Source organism: Lepidochelys kempii, chromosome 20, assembly GCF_965140285.1.
Source record: "Lepidochelys kempii isolate rLepKem1 chromosome 20, rLepKem1.hap1, whole genome shotgun sequence".
Lineage (NCBI taxonomy): Eukaryota > Metazoa > Chordata > Testudines > Cheloniidae > Lepidochelys > Lepidochelys kempii.
The window spans coordinates 13,445,716-13,459,783 of NC_136399.1; the positions used below are offsets into that span (position 1 = coordinate 13,445,716).

The 14,068-nt window shown below is 51.7% G+C and overlaps 1 protein-coding gene across 1 annotated transcript in view; it reads right to left on the reverse strand.

The window, feature by feature from the left end:
• LOC140900690 (E3 ubiquitin-protein ligase TRIM58) overlaps nt 1-14,068 on the reverse strand; it is a 496,272-nt gene that overhangs the window by 122,537 nt on the left and 359,667 nt on the right. The window lies entirely within an intron of this gene.

Consider the following 14,068-nt stretch of genomic DNA (forward strand, 5'->3'; position numbering starts at 1 on the left):
CTCCGCCCCCGACCCCCAGGAGGGCATGCACGGAGCAGGTGGGGGTGGGGTTGGATTTGATCCCACCCCACCCCGGGAAACACGTCTGTGTCCTCCGACAAAACTTGTGTCACTGCCCCCACTTCCTCTTTAACAGTGTGCTTTGTTGTAAACATATTTGAAACAATTACCAATAAAGTTTTGTTTAAAAAAAAAATCAGACTGGCATGTGGGCTGTTGGGCTCCAGGGGACAGTTGTCGTGGCTGGGATGAGCCGGGAGCTGTTCAAATCCCCGGAGGCTCAAGGAGTTCAGGGATGGAGCCGGGGGGCCGGCGGCTGCCATAAGCGGGACCTGAACTCACCTGGAGTAGGAAGCCCCAAGGGGCGAGTGTCCGCACGTCAATGGGAGGGTGGCATCTGGCCGATGGATAAACAGGCATCGCAAGCAGCAGCGGAGGGGTTATTTTATCTCACTGTCTGGCGGGGGGCGACAACTGCTGGAATACCATGGCCAGGTCTGACACCCACAATTCGAGAAGGAAGGGGAAAAATTGGCAGAGAGTTGCCATGAGAATGATTAAATGGGGGGGAACCTGCCTTATGCTGAGATGCAAGGAGCTTCTTAAAGCGAAGGCTAAGGGGTGTCGTGATCCCTGTCTCCAAGTACCCACATGGGGAATAAAACTGATAATGGGCTAGTCCCGCTAGCAGACGAAGGTCTAAGGAGAGCCAGTGGCTGGAAGCTGAAACTAGAAACATTCAGACAGGAAAAAAGGGCAGATTTTTAACTGGGGTGGGGAGGGGGGGTGTAATTAGCCGTTGGAACAATTCACCAAGCATTGTGGTGGATTCTTCATCACTGACGCTGTTTAAATCGAGATGGGAGGTTTTTCAGAAGGATCGGCTCCAATTCCAACAGGAGTTGATTCAGGGAAGTCCTGTGGCCTGTGTTACGCAGGTCAGATGAGGTGCTCACAGTGGTCCTGTCTGAATCGATAATCTAGCCTTATGAGGCCGGGGCAGGAGAGGTGAACAGCCAGGCCGACCCCGGGGTGCAGCAATGCGAGGGGATTGCCAAAAGCAGAATACTTTCCTCTAAATGTGGATATGTGCACACCTTCCTTACTGCCGGGGAAATGATGTGAGCCCATTCCCGCCTTCCTCTGCTACCCCATTTTCCATCAGAGCGTATGGCAGTAAGGGTGGAGATCCTGGTGTCCTGCAGGCCTGCTGACATGGATCAGGGCAGCCTGGGGACGAGGCTCCCCTTGGGGAAGAACATGCATTCCTGAGCCTGCATGCAGCAAGTGGTCTCTGCAGCACAGGGTGCTGCAATGCTCTCGCTGGCTTTCCCGGTGACAAGTGACGGTACCCTGGTGAAAATCCTGCCCCTTCCCTCCCTGGCCAGTAATCCCACAGCTGGCCTGTCAGCTCCATAAGGAAACGGGTCATAACCACAAACTAGCCCCCACCGACACGCTCACCAGACTGATGTTCAGTCCCCCACTGGACGGCAAGATCCAGCAAAGCGGGCAGGAGCAAGGGCCCCATCCATTACTGCCTTCCAGGGGTAACTCCCCAGTGGGGGCTCCTGGAGGGACCACCCAGCTCCCCAGCTCTCACAACACTAAATCCTACCTTCAGTCCTCCCTAACTGTGCTGGGACCCTGCCGCTCTTTATTTAGTATTGGCACAGGCCTGACTAAAGCTGTTCCCACTTACAAACAGACACTTAAGTGTTACGAGTCTTTATCATAAAACCCCTGAGGTAAGGAGAAAGAATTCCAAGGCTAAGAGGGACACTCTGAGCAAATTTGCGGATGATACTAAACTAGGAGGAGTGGTAGATACGCTGGAGGGCAGGGATAGGATACAGAGGGACCTAGACAAATTGGAAAATTGGGCCAAAAGAAATCTGATGAGGATCAACAAGGATAAGTGCAGGGTCCTGCACTTAGGACGGAAGAACCCAATGCACCGTTACAGACGAGGGACAAAATGGCTAGGCAGCAGTTCTGCGGAAAAGGACCTAGGGGTGACAGTGGACGAGAAGCTGGATATGAGTCAGCAGTGTGCCCTTGTTGCCAAGAAAGCCAATGGCATTTTGGGTTGTATAAGTAGGGGCATAGCCTGCAGATCAAGGGATGTGATCGTTTCCCTCTATTCGACATTGGTGAGGCCTCATCTGGAGTACTGTGTCCAGTTTTGGGCCCCACACTACAAGAAGGAAGTGGATAAATTGGAGAGAGTCCAGCGAAGGGCAACAAAAATGATTAGGGGTCTGGAACACATGAGTTATGAGGAGAGGCTGAGGGAACTGGGATTTTTTAGTCTGCAGAAGAGAAGAATGAGGGGGGATTTGGTAGCTGCTTTCAACTACCTGGAGGTGGTTCCAGAGAGGATGGTTCTAGACTATTCTCAGTGGTAGAAGAGGACAGGACAAGGAGTAATGGTCTCAAGTTGCAGTGGTGGAGGTTTAGGTTGGATATTAGGAAAAACTTTTTCACTAGGAGGGTGGTGAAACACTGGAATGCGTTACCTAGGGAGGTGGTAGACTCTCCTTCCTTAGAAGTTTTTAAGGTCAGGCTTGACAAAGCCCTAGCTGGGATGATTTAATTGGGGATTGGTCCTGCTTTGAGCAGGGGGTTGGACTAGATGACCTCCTTAGGTCCCTTCCAACCCTGATATTCTATGATTCTATGATTCTATGAAATGCCAGCCTACATGCACAAGGTGTGGAAAAGTCATATCCCAAGGGATGATGCATGTCCAGCCAGAGGCGTATGGTGTAATAAATGCATCTAATATGGACATTTTGCAGCTGTTAGTTGCACGGAAGCAGTCAGGGAGTTGACTCATATTGCAGACAATCAAGACCCATTGTTTCTGGGATCTATCACTTGTGATGACATGGCACATGCCTGGAGAGTGACATTGAATATTCAAAGCAAGACTATTGACTTTAAAATTGACTCAAAAGCAGATGTCACAGTCATCTCATAAAGGACTTACTATCATCATCAACCCCTCCCAGAGCTTCATCTGACTCCGCTCTGACCCTCCCTGAAGGGATTCTGAACTGCATATGCCAATTTATCACTGAACCAATTTACAAAGATAAAATCTTTGTGTTCAGTGTGTATGTGATGAAAGACCAACAATTTTCTCAGCTGCAGTGTGGCAGCCATGATGGGCCTAGTGAGAAAGGTGGAAGAACTTGAGGATCTGATGCTATTGGGCTTTTGAAAGTTGATCTAGTCCAAATCAACTTAACAGGCAATGCTGAACTAGTGAATAACCATCTCTACAAGAGAGAGAACTGCAAAAGGACTAGCTGCAGATTTTTGTGAATTCACGGGACATCATTACCAGGTCATTGTGGACTATTTTTCCAGCTATATAGAAATAATGTACTTGAAAGACATAACGTTGCAGTGAGCACGTTTGCTCACTTCGGTATCCAGAACAACTAGTGATGGACAATGGCCCACAATTCACTGCAGCAGAATTTAAGTCGGTCTGAATGAAATATGATTTTGATCCTATCACTGGCAGCCCACGTTACCCACAAGCAAATGGAGAGACTGAGAGAGCCGTACAGACAGCCAAGAACATCTGACAGCAAGAAGATCCATTCCTTGCTCCTCTGAGTTACAGACGGTCGTGAGGCGGTGTGGTTCCCTGCTGCCCCAGAGAGAGACAAGTCCCTCTGGACACCAGAGTGGGCGGAGCCAGGGATCTCTGAGCCCGCCCCCCAGGGGGTCAGGAATGGCACAGGAAGTATAAAGGCCTGACCCCAGAACTCACTGAGAGAGCAGCCGCCGGGGAGGCCAGACACCTCCGGCCTAGCTCACGATCGGTAAACCCCAGCGGCCTGCGGTAAACCCAAGGACTGGTCTGACCTGCCCAGGGCCAGCTACCAGAAGGAGTTGTTGAGTCTACCCCTTCCAGCTTCCCGAGGAACCCATGGTGCTGGACCCACTAAGGACACCACCCTGACCCAGGTACCTCAAGAGGGGGAGTCTGGAAGTAGCCCGGGGGCAGCCAACCCTAGTCTGGCTGCGGCACTGCTAGAACCCCTGTCAGGGTGTTGCGGCCAGGATCCCCACTGACGCAGCAGTGGGTCTTCTGCTTCTGTTAGGGCCTTGGGCTGGGACGCAGTGGAGTTGGAGGGCCTGTGTCCCCCATCCACTCAGCTCGTAGGTGGCAGTCTCCCCCTCTCCCAGGCCCTTCAGCGCTAAGGGCCTGGGCTTACTGTTTATATACTCTGGTTTGTCAGTCCCTGCCTGAGGGCCTGACTCACCATTGCCCCGCCCTGACCTAGGACTTGGGCTTACTGTGTTTATTTCTGCCCTCACAAAGGTCACAGAGGAAGACTCCCACAGCCGGACTAATTTCCTGCAAGACCTCTTCCCGAATTTAGCGAGGCGGTGTTGTTCCCTGCTGTCCCAGAGAGAGATGAGTCCTGGCTAACCTCACTACACATGGTGGAGAACCTGGGCATGATCCCTCGACCCCTGTGAGAAGAGGTCTGGGGGGGAGCATACCCCAGAAAGAGTCATGGATATGGTCAAACTTATCAAGCTCCTGACTGAGAGCCAGGAGCGGCAGCAGGCAGCCCAGCTCCAGCTCCATCAGCAGCAGCATGCGGCCCAGCTCCAGCAGCAGCTCATCCAGCAGCTGGGAGCACAGCAGCAGCAGCTGCTTCGGGACTGGGGGGTCAGAACCAGGAACAACAGCAGCAATGCCGGCAGCAGCTGGCGACAGTACTTGGCTCGTCCCGCAGAGCCCCAACCGGGAGACGCGGCTGGGTGATCCCACATCACTGCGCCAGTGCGGCTGACCAAGATGGGACCTGATGATGACCCTGAAGCCTTTTTGGCAACTTTTGAAAGAGTGGAGCTGGTTGCAGGGTGGGCCCCTGACCAATGGGCCACTCTTTTGGCCCCATACTTGACCGGGACAGCCCAAACAGTATACAGTGGGCTGTCTACGGAGGATGCAAGGGTCTAGCCAGGTAAAGGCAGCAATCCTGGATGCCTTGGACGTCAGCCCAGAAACCTTTCAGCAGCTGTTCCAGAGCCAGACCTACCCCACAGGCACCAGACCCAAGAGCTGAAGGAAGCGTGCAAGCAGTGGCTACAGCCAGAGTAGGACCGCGGATGAGGTCACGGAGCAAATTATTTTAGAACAGTTCATAAACATCCTCCTGGCGCGAGGAAGGGCCTGGGCGCTTCGCCATCGGCCAGCGACACTAGCCGCCACCGTCGCATTGATGGAAGACTTCCTTGCAGCCAAAGCGCTGGTGAGGCCAGCTACCAGAGCGCATCCCCCAGGGCCAGAGCTCCCTAACCCCGAAAAGAAAGGGGACACTCAGACCAAAGTGCGGAGCCTCCCCCACGGGCAAGAGGCTTGCTCGGGGCTTTGGGCCAGATGCCCTGAACTCCCACCTCGACAAGGATCTGTGCCCCCCATGCTGAGTGTCTCGAGGATCAATCAGAGTCCCCCCAGGGGCCCAACGGGAGCCCCCACCCAGGGTGATCGCTCGGAACTTGGGCCCTGTTTTTTATGCTGGAAATATGGACATTTACAGCATGACTGCACTGAGATGGACTGCAGCTTCGGCCACGTCTCTGTGGAAGAGACTCGGGCCTGATGCCAGAGGTCCCCAAGATCATGGTTCCGGTAGTTGTTGGGGACCACCCAACCCTGGCCCTGATCAATTTGGGCGTGGCCAGACGCTAATCTGTCAGACCTTGGGGCCCCAGGGCGACCCCCACCTGGGGACAATCCGGCTGCAATGCATCCACAGCAACGGGCAGCCCTACCCCAGTGCCCGGATCCTGCTAATGGTGGCCGGGGTCACAAGACGGATGGTCGTCGGTCTGGCTCCTCGACTAGCCTACCTGGTGATTCTGGGGCATGACTGGCAGGCGTTCGAGGAGATCTTGCGCTCAACCTCTCTGTTGGAAGGAGATTGCCCCAAGGCCCAACCAGAGGAGGAAGAGGCCCCGGATCCCGAGAAAGGGACTGAGGAATCTGAGGACCTCCCACCTGGGCTGGCTGTCAAACTCTGACTTAACACCGACTTTTGCCATGATCAAAGAGCAGACCCCACCCTTAGTCGGGCCTATGGACAACTAGCTACTGTCAATGGGGCCGAGATCGACCCGCATCGCGCAAATCAGTGGTCCTGTTTTGAGCTACGCCATGACCGTCTTTACCGGGTGGAACGGGATCCCCGCACAGAAGAACCACGGACCCTGCTGCTGGTGCCTCGATGCCACCGACGAGCAGTAATGAAGCTTGCACACCACATCCCTGCCGCAGGGCACTTGGGCCATGAAAAGACCTTCGCCCAGATTTTGACACGGTTCTTTTGGCCCGGCGTTCACCAGGAGGTGAGGAACTATTGTAGCTCCTGCGCGGAGTGACAATTAGTGGCTCCCTCACAGGTACCCAAGGCCCCTTTGGTTCCCATGCCCATAGTGGAGATGCCCTTTGAGCGGATGGCCATGGACCTGGTGGGCCTGCTCCTGAGAAGTGCCACGGGATTCCAGTATGTGCTGGTCATTGCTGATTATGCCACCCATTTTCCCGAGGCCGTGCCATTGTGGAGCACCGCCCCCCGAACCATCGCCAGCAAAGTAGTGAAGGTCTTCACTCGGGTGGGCCTGCCCCGGGAAATCCTAATGGATCAGGGTACCAACTTCACCTCCCAGCTGTTGCATCAGGTATGCGAGCTCCTGGGAGTTAAACAGTTACACACCTCCGTCTACCACCCACAGACTAACGGGCTGGTGGAACGATTCAGTTGGACCCTGAAGGAGATGCTGTGCAAATTCCCCCCAGAGAAGCTAGGCTGGTGGGACCAGCAACTCCCGCCCTTACTGCTGGCAATCCACGAGGTACCCCAGTCAGCAACAAATTTTCCCCGTTCGAGTAACTATATGGCCGCCGCCCGTGGGGGCCTATTAGACTTAATGCAGGAGACATGAGAGCAGTCTCCATCTTCAACCCAGGGCCTCCTGAAGTATGTCCTCCAGTTCCAGGAGCACCTCGCTCAGGCTGGAGCCCTAGCACGCGAGAACTTAAAAGCCACGTAGTAAGCCCAGGCACGAACCTATGACCAGGAAGCTCAGGTTCATGCCTTTGAGCCAGGTGAGCGGGTCCTGCTCCTCCTACCATTGATCGAATCAAAGCTGCTGGCCCATTGGCAGGGACCCTATGAGGTGGCCCGAAGGTCGGGCCTGTCACCTATGGGGTCCACCAGCCCAACCGGTGCAAGAAGACCCAGCAATATCATGTGAATCTACTGAAACCATGGTGGGAGTGGGAGGGCCTATTAATTAACCTTTACCCGCCAGAACCAGAGTTGGGTCCCGGCGCACCCCTGACAGAGGACCCCACAGGCCCCCAGCTCGCGGAGGAGCAGCACAAGCCTAATGTCTCCTGCAGGCTTTCAGGATAACCTTTATGGTCCTATCCGGTTACATGACCCTGGTCCATCATGCCATTCAAACTGAACCGGGGAAGGTAATCCGGGAGACGACCAGGCCCCTGCCGCACCGAATGTGGCAGGAGGTCGAGGAGGAAGTACAGGCCATGCTAACTCTAGGAGTCATTGAGCCATCACAGAGTGAGTGGTGCAGTCGGGTGGTCTTGGTACCCAAGCCCGATGGAACAAGGCACTTCTGTATAGACTTCCAGTGGGTCAACGTGATCTCAAGGTTCGATGAATATCCTATGCCCCGTGTGGATGAAATGCTTGGTCACTTAGGGAAGGCCCGTTTCATCACCACCCTTGACCTCATAAAGGGTACTGGCAGATCCTACTCGACTCCATCTCTAAGGAGAAGACGGCATTCGCCACCCCAACGGGACTTTACCAATTTACCTGGCTGTCCTTTGGCCTCCATGGGGCCCTGGAGATGTTCCAACGACTAATAGATTGCCTTCTATGGCCCCATCAAGACTACGCAGTGGCGTATTTGGATGATGTGGTAGTCTACAGCCACCAGTGGGAGGACCACCTGGAACATGTAGCCACGGTCCTGAGATCCCTGAGAAAGGCAGGACTAGCGGCCAGTCCAAAAAAGGGCCACATTGAATGGAAAGAGGCAACCATAGATACAGATACACCATAGAGGGAGGACGGATGAAACCCCTCGTGGGGAAGGTTCAAGTACTGGCAGCCTGCCCGCCACCCACCATGAAACGCCAAGTGTGACAATTCCTGGGGCTCACCGGCTACTAGCAGCGATTCATCCCCCAGTTCGCTTCCATCGTAGCCCCCTTGACAGGGCTTTTGACTAAGGACAGCCCGCAGCACGTGCTGTGAATCCAAGAATGTGGAGATGCCTTCCAGACACTCAAGGAGTGCCTCTGCTGGGAGCCGGTCCCATATAGCCCGGACTTCGACAGTTACTTCATCCTCCATAAGGATGCCTCGGAGGGGGGGATCGGGGCCATCCTGTCCCAAGAAATCGACAGAGAAGACCACCCGTTCTTATATCTTAGCCAGAAATTATTCTCCCGTGTGATGTTCTTGACATAATTTGTAACCGTATAGATCACTGTTGCAACCACAGTTATATATTTGCAGTAAATATTGTACAAAGGTTGTCGTGTAAGGTGCTATGGACAAGGTTATGGTGTGCTGGTTATGATTATGCTATCTGTATGCATGCATCATTTTTTTGTTTAAAGTTATAAGTATTGGCTCTATACTGTCTGTCTTTCAAAAACTTGTGCTAAGCTTCTGGGTGACACCCCAGGCACGTTGGTGTCAGCTCTGCCTAGCCTGCTCGAGGGCCCATTAAGGACCATCAGCTATTGAATTGACCCATTGAGGGAAGGCAGATACACTATAAAAATCTGCTGCTGCAGCTCCTCCATCTTGTCTTCAATCCTGCTTCTGACCTCTGGACGGGGCGGCTCTACCAACTTTGCCACCCTAAGCAGTTGCCGCCAAATTGCCACCACCACAACAGCGGCAGAGCTGCCGCCGAAAGCCACTGCAGCGGGAAAAGCGGCGGAGCCACCGCTGAATTGCCTCAGCGGGACACGGACTGCCGCCCCATTCTAAATGCCGCCCCAAGCACCTGCTTGGAAAGCTGGTGCCTCGAGCCGGCCCTGCCTCTGGAGGGACTTTGCTACAAACTGAAGCTCTGAAACAAAGGACTGAATGACCCATCCCAGCTGTGGACGTACTCCAGAGACTTGATTTAAACCTGCAATTTATTCCATCACTGCTACAAGCCTGAACCAAGAACTGTGCCATTACTGTATGTAATTGATTCCATTTAACCAATTCTAGCTATCACCTATATATTTTTCTTTTATGAATAAACCTTTAGATTTTAGATTAGATTTAGATTTACCTACATGCCTCCAGCGTTCACCCTGACCACACCACACGATCCATCGTCTACAGCCAAGCTCTGCGATACAACCGCATTTCCTCTAACCCCTCAGACAGACACAAACACCTACAAGATCTCTATCAGGCATTCTTACAACTACAGTACCACCTGCGGAAGTGAAGAAACAAATTGATAGAGCCAGAAGAGTTCCCAGAAGTCACCTACTACAGGACAGGCCTAACAAAGAAAATAACAGAACGCCACTAGCAGTCACCTTCAGCCCCCAACTAAAACCCCTCCAACGCATTATTAAGGATCTACAACCTATCCTGAAGGATGACCCAACACTCTCACAAATCTTGGGAGACAGGCCAGTCCTTGCCTACAGACAGCCCCGCAATTTGAAGCAAATACCAACAACCACATACCACACAACAGAACCACTAACCCAAGAACCTATCCTTGCAACAAAGCCCGTTGCCAACTGTGCCCACATATCTATTCAGGGGACACCATCACAGGGCCTAATAACATCAGCCACACTATCAGAGGCTCGTTCACCTGCACATCCACCAATGTGATATATGCCATCATAGAATCATAGAATATCAGTGTTGGAAGGGACCTCAGTAGGTCATCTAGTCCAACCCCCTGTTCAAAAGCAGGACCCATCCCCAATTAAATCATCCCAGCCAGGGCTTTGTCAAGCCTGACCTTAAAAACTTCTAAGGAAGGAGATTCCACCACCTCCCTAGGCAACGCATTCCAGTGTTTCACCACCCTCCTAGTGAAAAAGTTTTTCCTAATATCTAACCTAAACCTCCCCCCCCCCCCCCGCAACTTGAGACCAATACTCCTTGTCCTGTCCTCTTCTACCACTGAGAATAGTCTAGAACCATCCTCTCTGGAACCACCTCTCAGGTAGTTGAAAGCAGCTATCAAATCCCCCCTCATTCTTCTCTTCTGCAGACTAAACAATCCCAGTTCCCTCAGCCTCTCCCCATAACTCATGTGTTCCAGACCCCTAATCATTTTGGTTGCCCTTCGCTGGACTCTTTCCAATTTATCCACATCCTTCTTGTAGTGCGGGGCCCAAAACTGGACACAGTACTCCAGATGAGGCCTCACCAATGTCGAATAGAGGGGGACGATCACGTCCCTCGATCTGCTCGCTATGCCCCTACTTATACATCCCAAAATGTCATTGGCCTTCTTGGCAACAAGGGCACACTGCTGACTCATATCCAGCTTCTCGTCCACTGTCACCCCTAGGTCCTTTTCCACAGAACTGCTGCCTAGCCATTCGGTCCCTAGTCTGTAGCTGTGCATTGGGTTCTTCCATCCTAAGTGCAGGACCCTGCACTTATCCTTATTGAACCTCATCAGATTTCTTTTGGCCCAATCCTCCAATTTGTCTAGGTCCCTCTGTATCCTATCCCTGCCCTCCAGCGTATCTACCACTCCTCCCAGTTTAGTATCATCCGCAAATTTGCTGAGAGTGCAATCCACACCATCCTCCAGATCATTTATGAAGATATTGAACAAAACCGGCCCCAGGACCGACCCCTGAGGCACTCCACTTGACACTGGCTGCCAACTAGACATGGAGCCATTGATCACTACCCGTTGAGCCCGAGGATCTAGCCAGCTTTCTATCCACCTTATAGTCCATTCATCCAGCCCATACTTCTTTAACTTGCTGGCAAGAATACTGTGGGAGACCATATCAAAAACTTTGCTAAAGTCAAGAAATAACACGTCCACTGCTTTTCCCTCATCCACAGAGCCAGTTATCTTGTCATAGAAGGCAATTAGGTCAGTCAGGCATGACTTGCCCTTTGTGAATCCATGCTGACTGTTCCTCTTCACTTTCCTCTGTTCTAAGTGCTTCACAATTGATTCCTTGAGGACCTGCTCCATGATTTTTCCGGGGACTGAGGTGAGGCTGACTGGCCTGTAGTTCCCTGGATCCTCCTCCTTCCCATTTTTAAAGATGGGCACTACATTAGCCTTTTTCCAGTCATCCGGTACCTTCCCCAATTGCCATGAGTTTTCAAAGATAACGGCCAATGGTTCTGCAATCACATCCGCTAACTCCTTTAGCACCCTCGGATGCAGCGCATCCAGCCCCATGGACTTGTGCTTGTCCAGCTTTTCTAAAAAGTCCTGAACCACTTCTTTCTCCACAGAGGGCTGGTTACCTCCTCCCCTTGCTGTGCTGCCTAGGGCAGTAGTCTGGAAGCTGACCTTGTTCGTGAAGACAGAGGCAAAAAAAGCGTTGAGAACATTAGCTTTTTCCACATCCTCTGTCACTAGGTTGCCTGCCTCATTCAGTAAGGGCCCACATTTTCCTTGACTTTCTTCTTGTTGCTAACATACCTGAAGAAACCCTTCTTGTTACTCTTAACATCTCTTGCTAGCTGCAACTCCAAGTGTGATTTGGCCTTCCTAATTTCACTCCTGCATGCCCGAGCAATATTTTTATATTCCTCCCTGGTCATTTGTCCAATATTCCGCTTCTTGTAAGCTTCTTTTTTGTGTTTAAGATCAGCAAGGATTTCACTGTTAAGCCAATCTGGTCGCCTGCCATATTTATTATTCTTTCTACACATCGGGAGGCTTTGTTCCTGTAACCTCAATAAGGATTCTTTAAAATACAGCCAGCTCTCCTGGACTCCTTTCCCGCTCATGTTATTCTCCCAGGGGATCCTGCCCATCAGTTCCCTGAGGGAGTCAAAGTCTGCTTTTCTGAAGTCCAGGGTCCGTATTCTGCTGCTCTCCTTTCTTCCTTGTGTCAGGATCCTGAACTCGACCATCTCATGGTCACTGCCTCCCAGGTTTCCATCCACTTTTGCTTCCCCTACTAATTCTTCCCTGTTTGTGAGCAGCAACACTCTGGGATTCTGGACCCTTGCACCTTCAGGATCATCCCCAGTTAGGTTCCCACCAAGGGATAGACTTTTGTCATTGTCACCTTTTCAAGGGTTAGTAGGGGAGCTCGGGCCCACCCTCTCCACAGGACTCTGATCCAGGGCCCAGCGGTAGGCTGTTGAGATCGGCACTTTGGAGTGCGATGCAAATGCCTCCCTGGATCGCTTCCTACCAGCATCTCTTCCTGCAGGATAAATTAAAGTCTCTGAGCTTCAAAAGTCCCCCGTCCCTCTTGGTTAGGTCTGTATCTCCAAGCCTCAGGCTGCAAGAGTTCCTGGGATGCCCCTTCCCAAGAGTTCAGATCACAGGTCAGCTCCCTTCCGCTGCCTGCCCCCTTCTGAGATGCTCTGCTTCCCCTTTTAAGCCCTGCCTCCAGCCTGTGCAGGCACGTTCCAGGATCTGCAGAAGTGTGTCTGAATTGGCGTCTTTGTAGGTCCCTGCAGAAGGGGTCTCTCCTGCTGACCTCAGAATCTAGTTTATTCTGGTGGTGGCGTTCTTCATCTTTGCTCACGGAAGGCAGCAAGCTGTCCTGCCGTGCTTCTACCTATTGCAGAATGCCCTGTCCATTCTTCTTAGCATACAGTCCCCACTAAGGACTGTCTATCTCCTTTGGGCAGTTGTGGATGTTCTCTTGGGCTTGTCTGGGTCTGTCTAGCCTGAGCTGGCAGCAGTTCTCAGTTCTTTTCTCTAATGTCTGTAGGTCCTTCCCTCTGGTTCGTTCTTGGAGGTTGCTCTCTTCAGATGCCTTACTCTGCGCCTGGCAGCGATTTGATACTTCCAGCTGTGAGCAGATCCTTGGGGTTCTCCTACCTCCGGAGATAACAAATTTCCAGTCATCTTTTCTGTTTTCTTGTCTCCCTTGGTCACTGGACTCCACAGCCTCCCAGTGTGGTATCTGCCATGGTGCTGGCTGGATCTGAGTACCCAGGAATTTCGCCATAGCCTTGGTGTTTTGCAACATGATCAGCTGTTCCTCCGGACCACAAACCTTCTCCTCCATCAAGCTGCCAGCCTCACACCTCATGCAGATGGAGTCTCCTCAGGCAGGAAGTGAGTGTGGCATATCTGGTGCAGGTCACAATAGCTGTTCACTCTTGTAATGTGCCGATAAAGGCTTCAAACGCTCTTCCACAAACTCCCATGGAAACTCGGCCCTTAGCCGCTTGCTGTTATCCTGTCCCTATGGAGGAGATTGCTGATGATCTAGGGCTCTTTAATCTAAGAGACAATGGCTGAATGAGATGCTGAAGTGAGACAAAAATCAGACTAGAAATTTTTATCAGTGAGGAACCATCAGAACAATGGATCTAGGGACATAGTGGGGTCTCCATCACTTGGAGTCTTTAAATCTGACCTTAACATCTATTAATTAAATATATATCTGGTTTAATTGGTTTGCAAAGTGCTTGAATTTCTCAAGGAGAAAAAAAATCCAGTGATGGCTCATAGGTGTTTATATCCCAAGGCTGGAGTATGAAATGGGGTAAAGGCGGCATGCCCCAAGGTCAGTATATGCTGCCTTATCACTCGACAGAATCATGAAATGTGAGGTTAATATAACAGTATTTACAACTCTCTCATAAACATTGTATCCTTGGTAATGAAAAAGCAAAGTAATGTTTGTTGGGTTGCAGTAGGGATAATGCAGGGCCTGTGTACTTATATGTATATTTTGCTAACCTTTTACCTCAGTAGAACAAACATTTAAACATAGAGTCGTGTGACTGAAAGGAAACCTGACTCACTCTTCTAGCTCAGATCTACCTTGCATAGGACAGCCCAGGATTCAGTC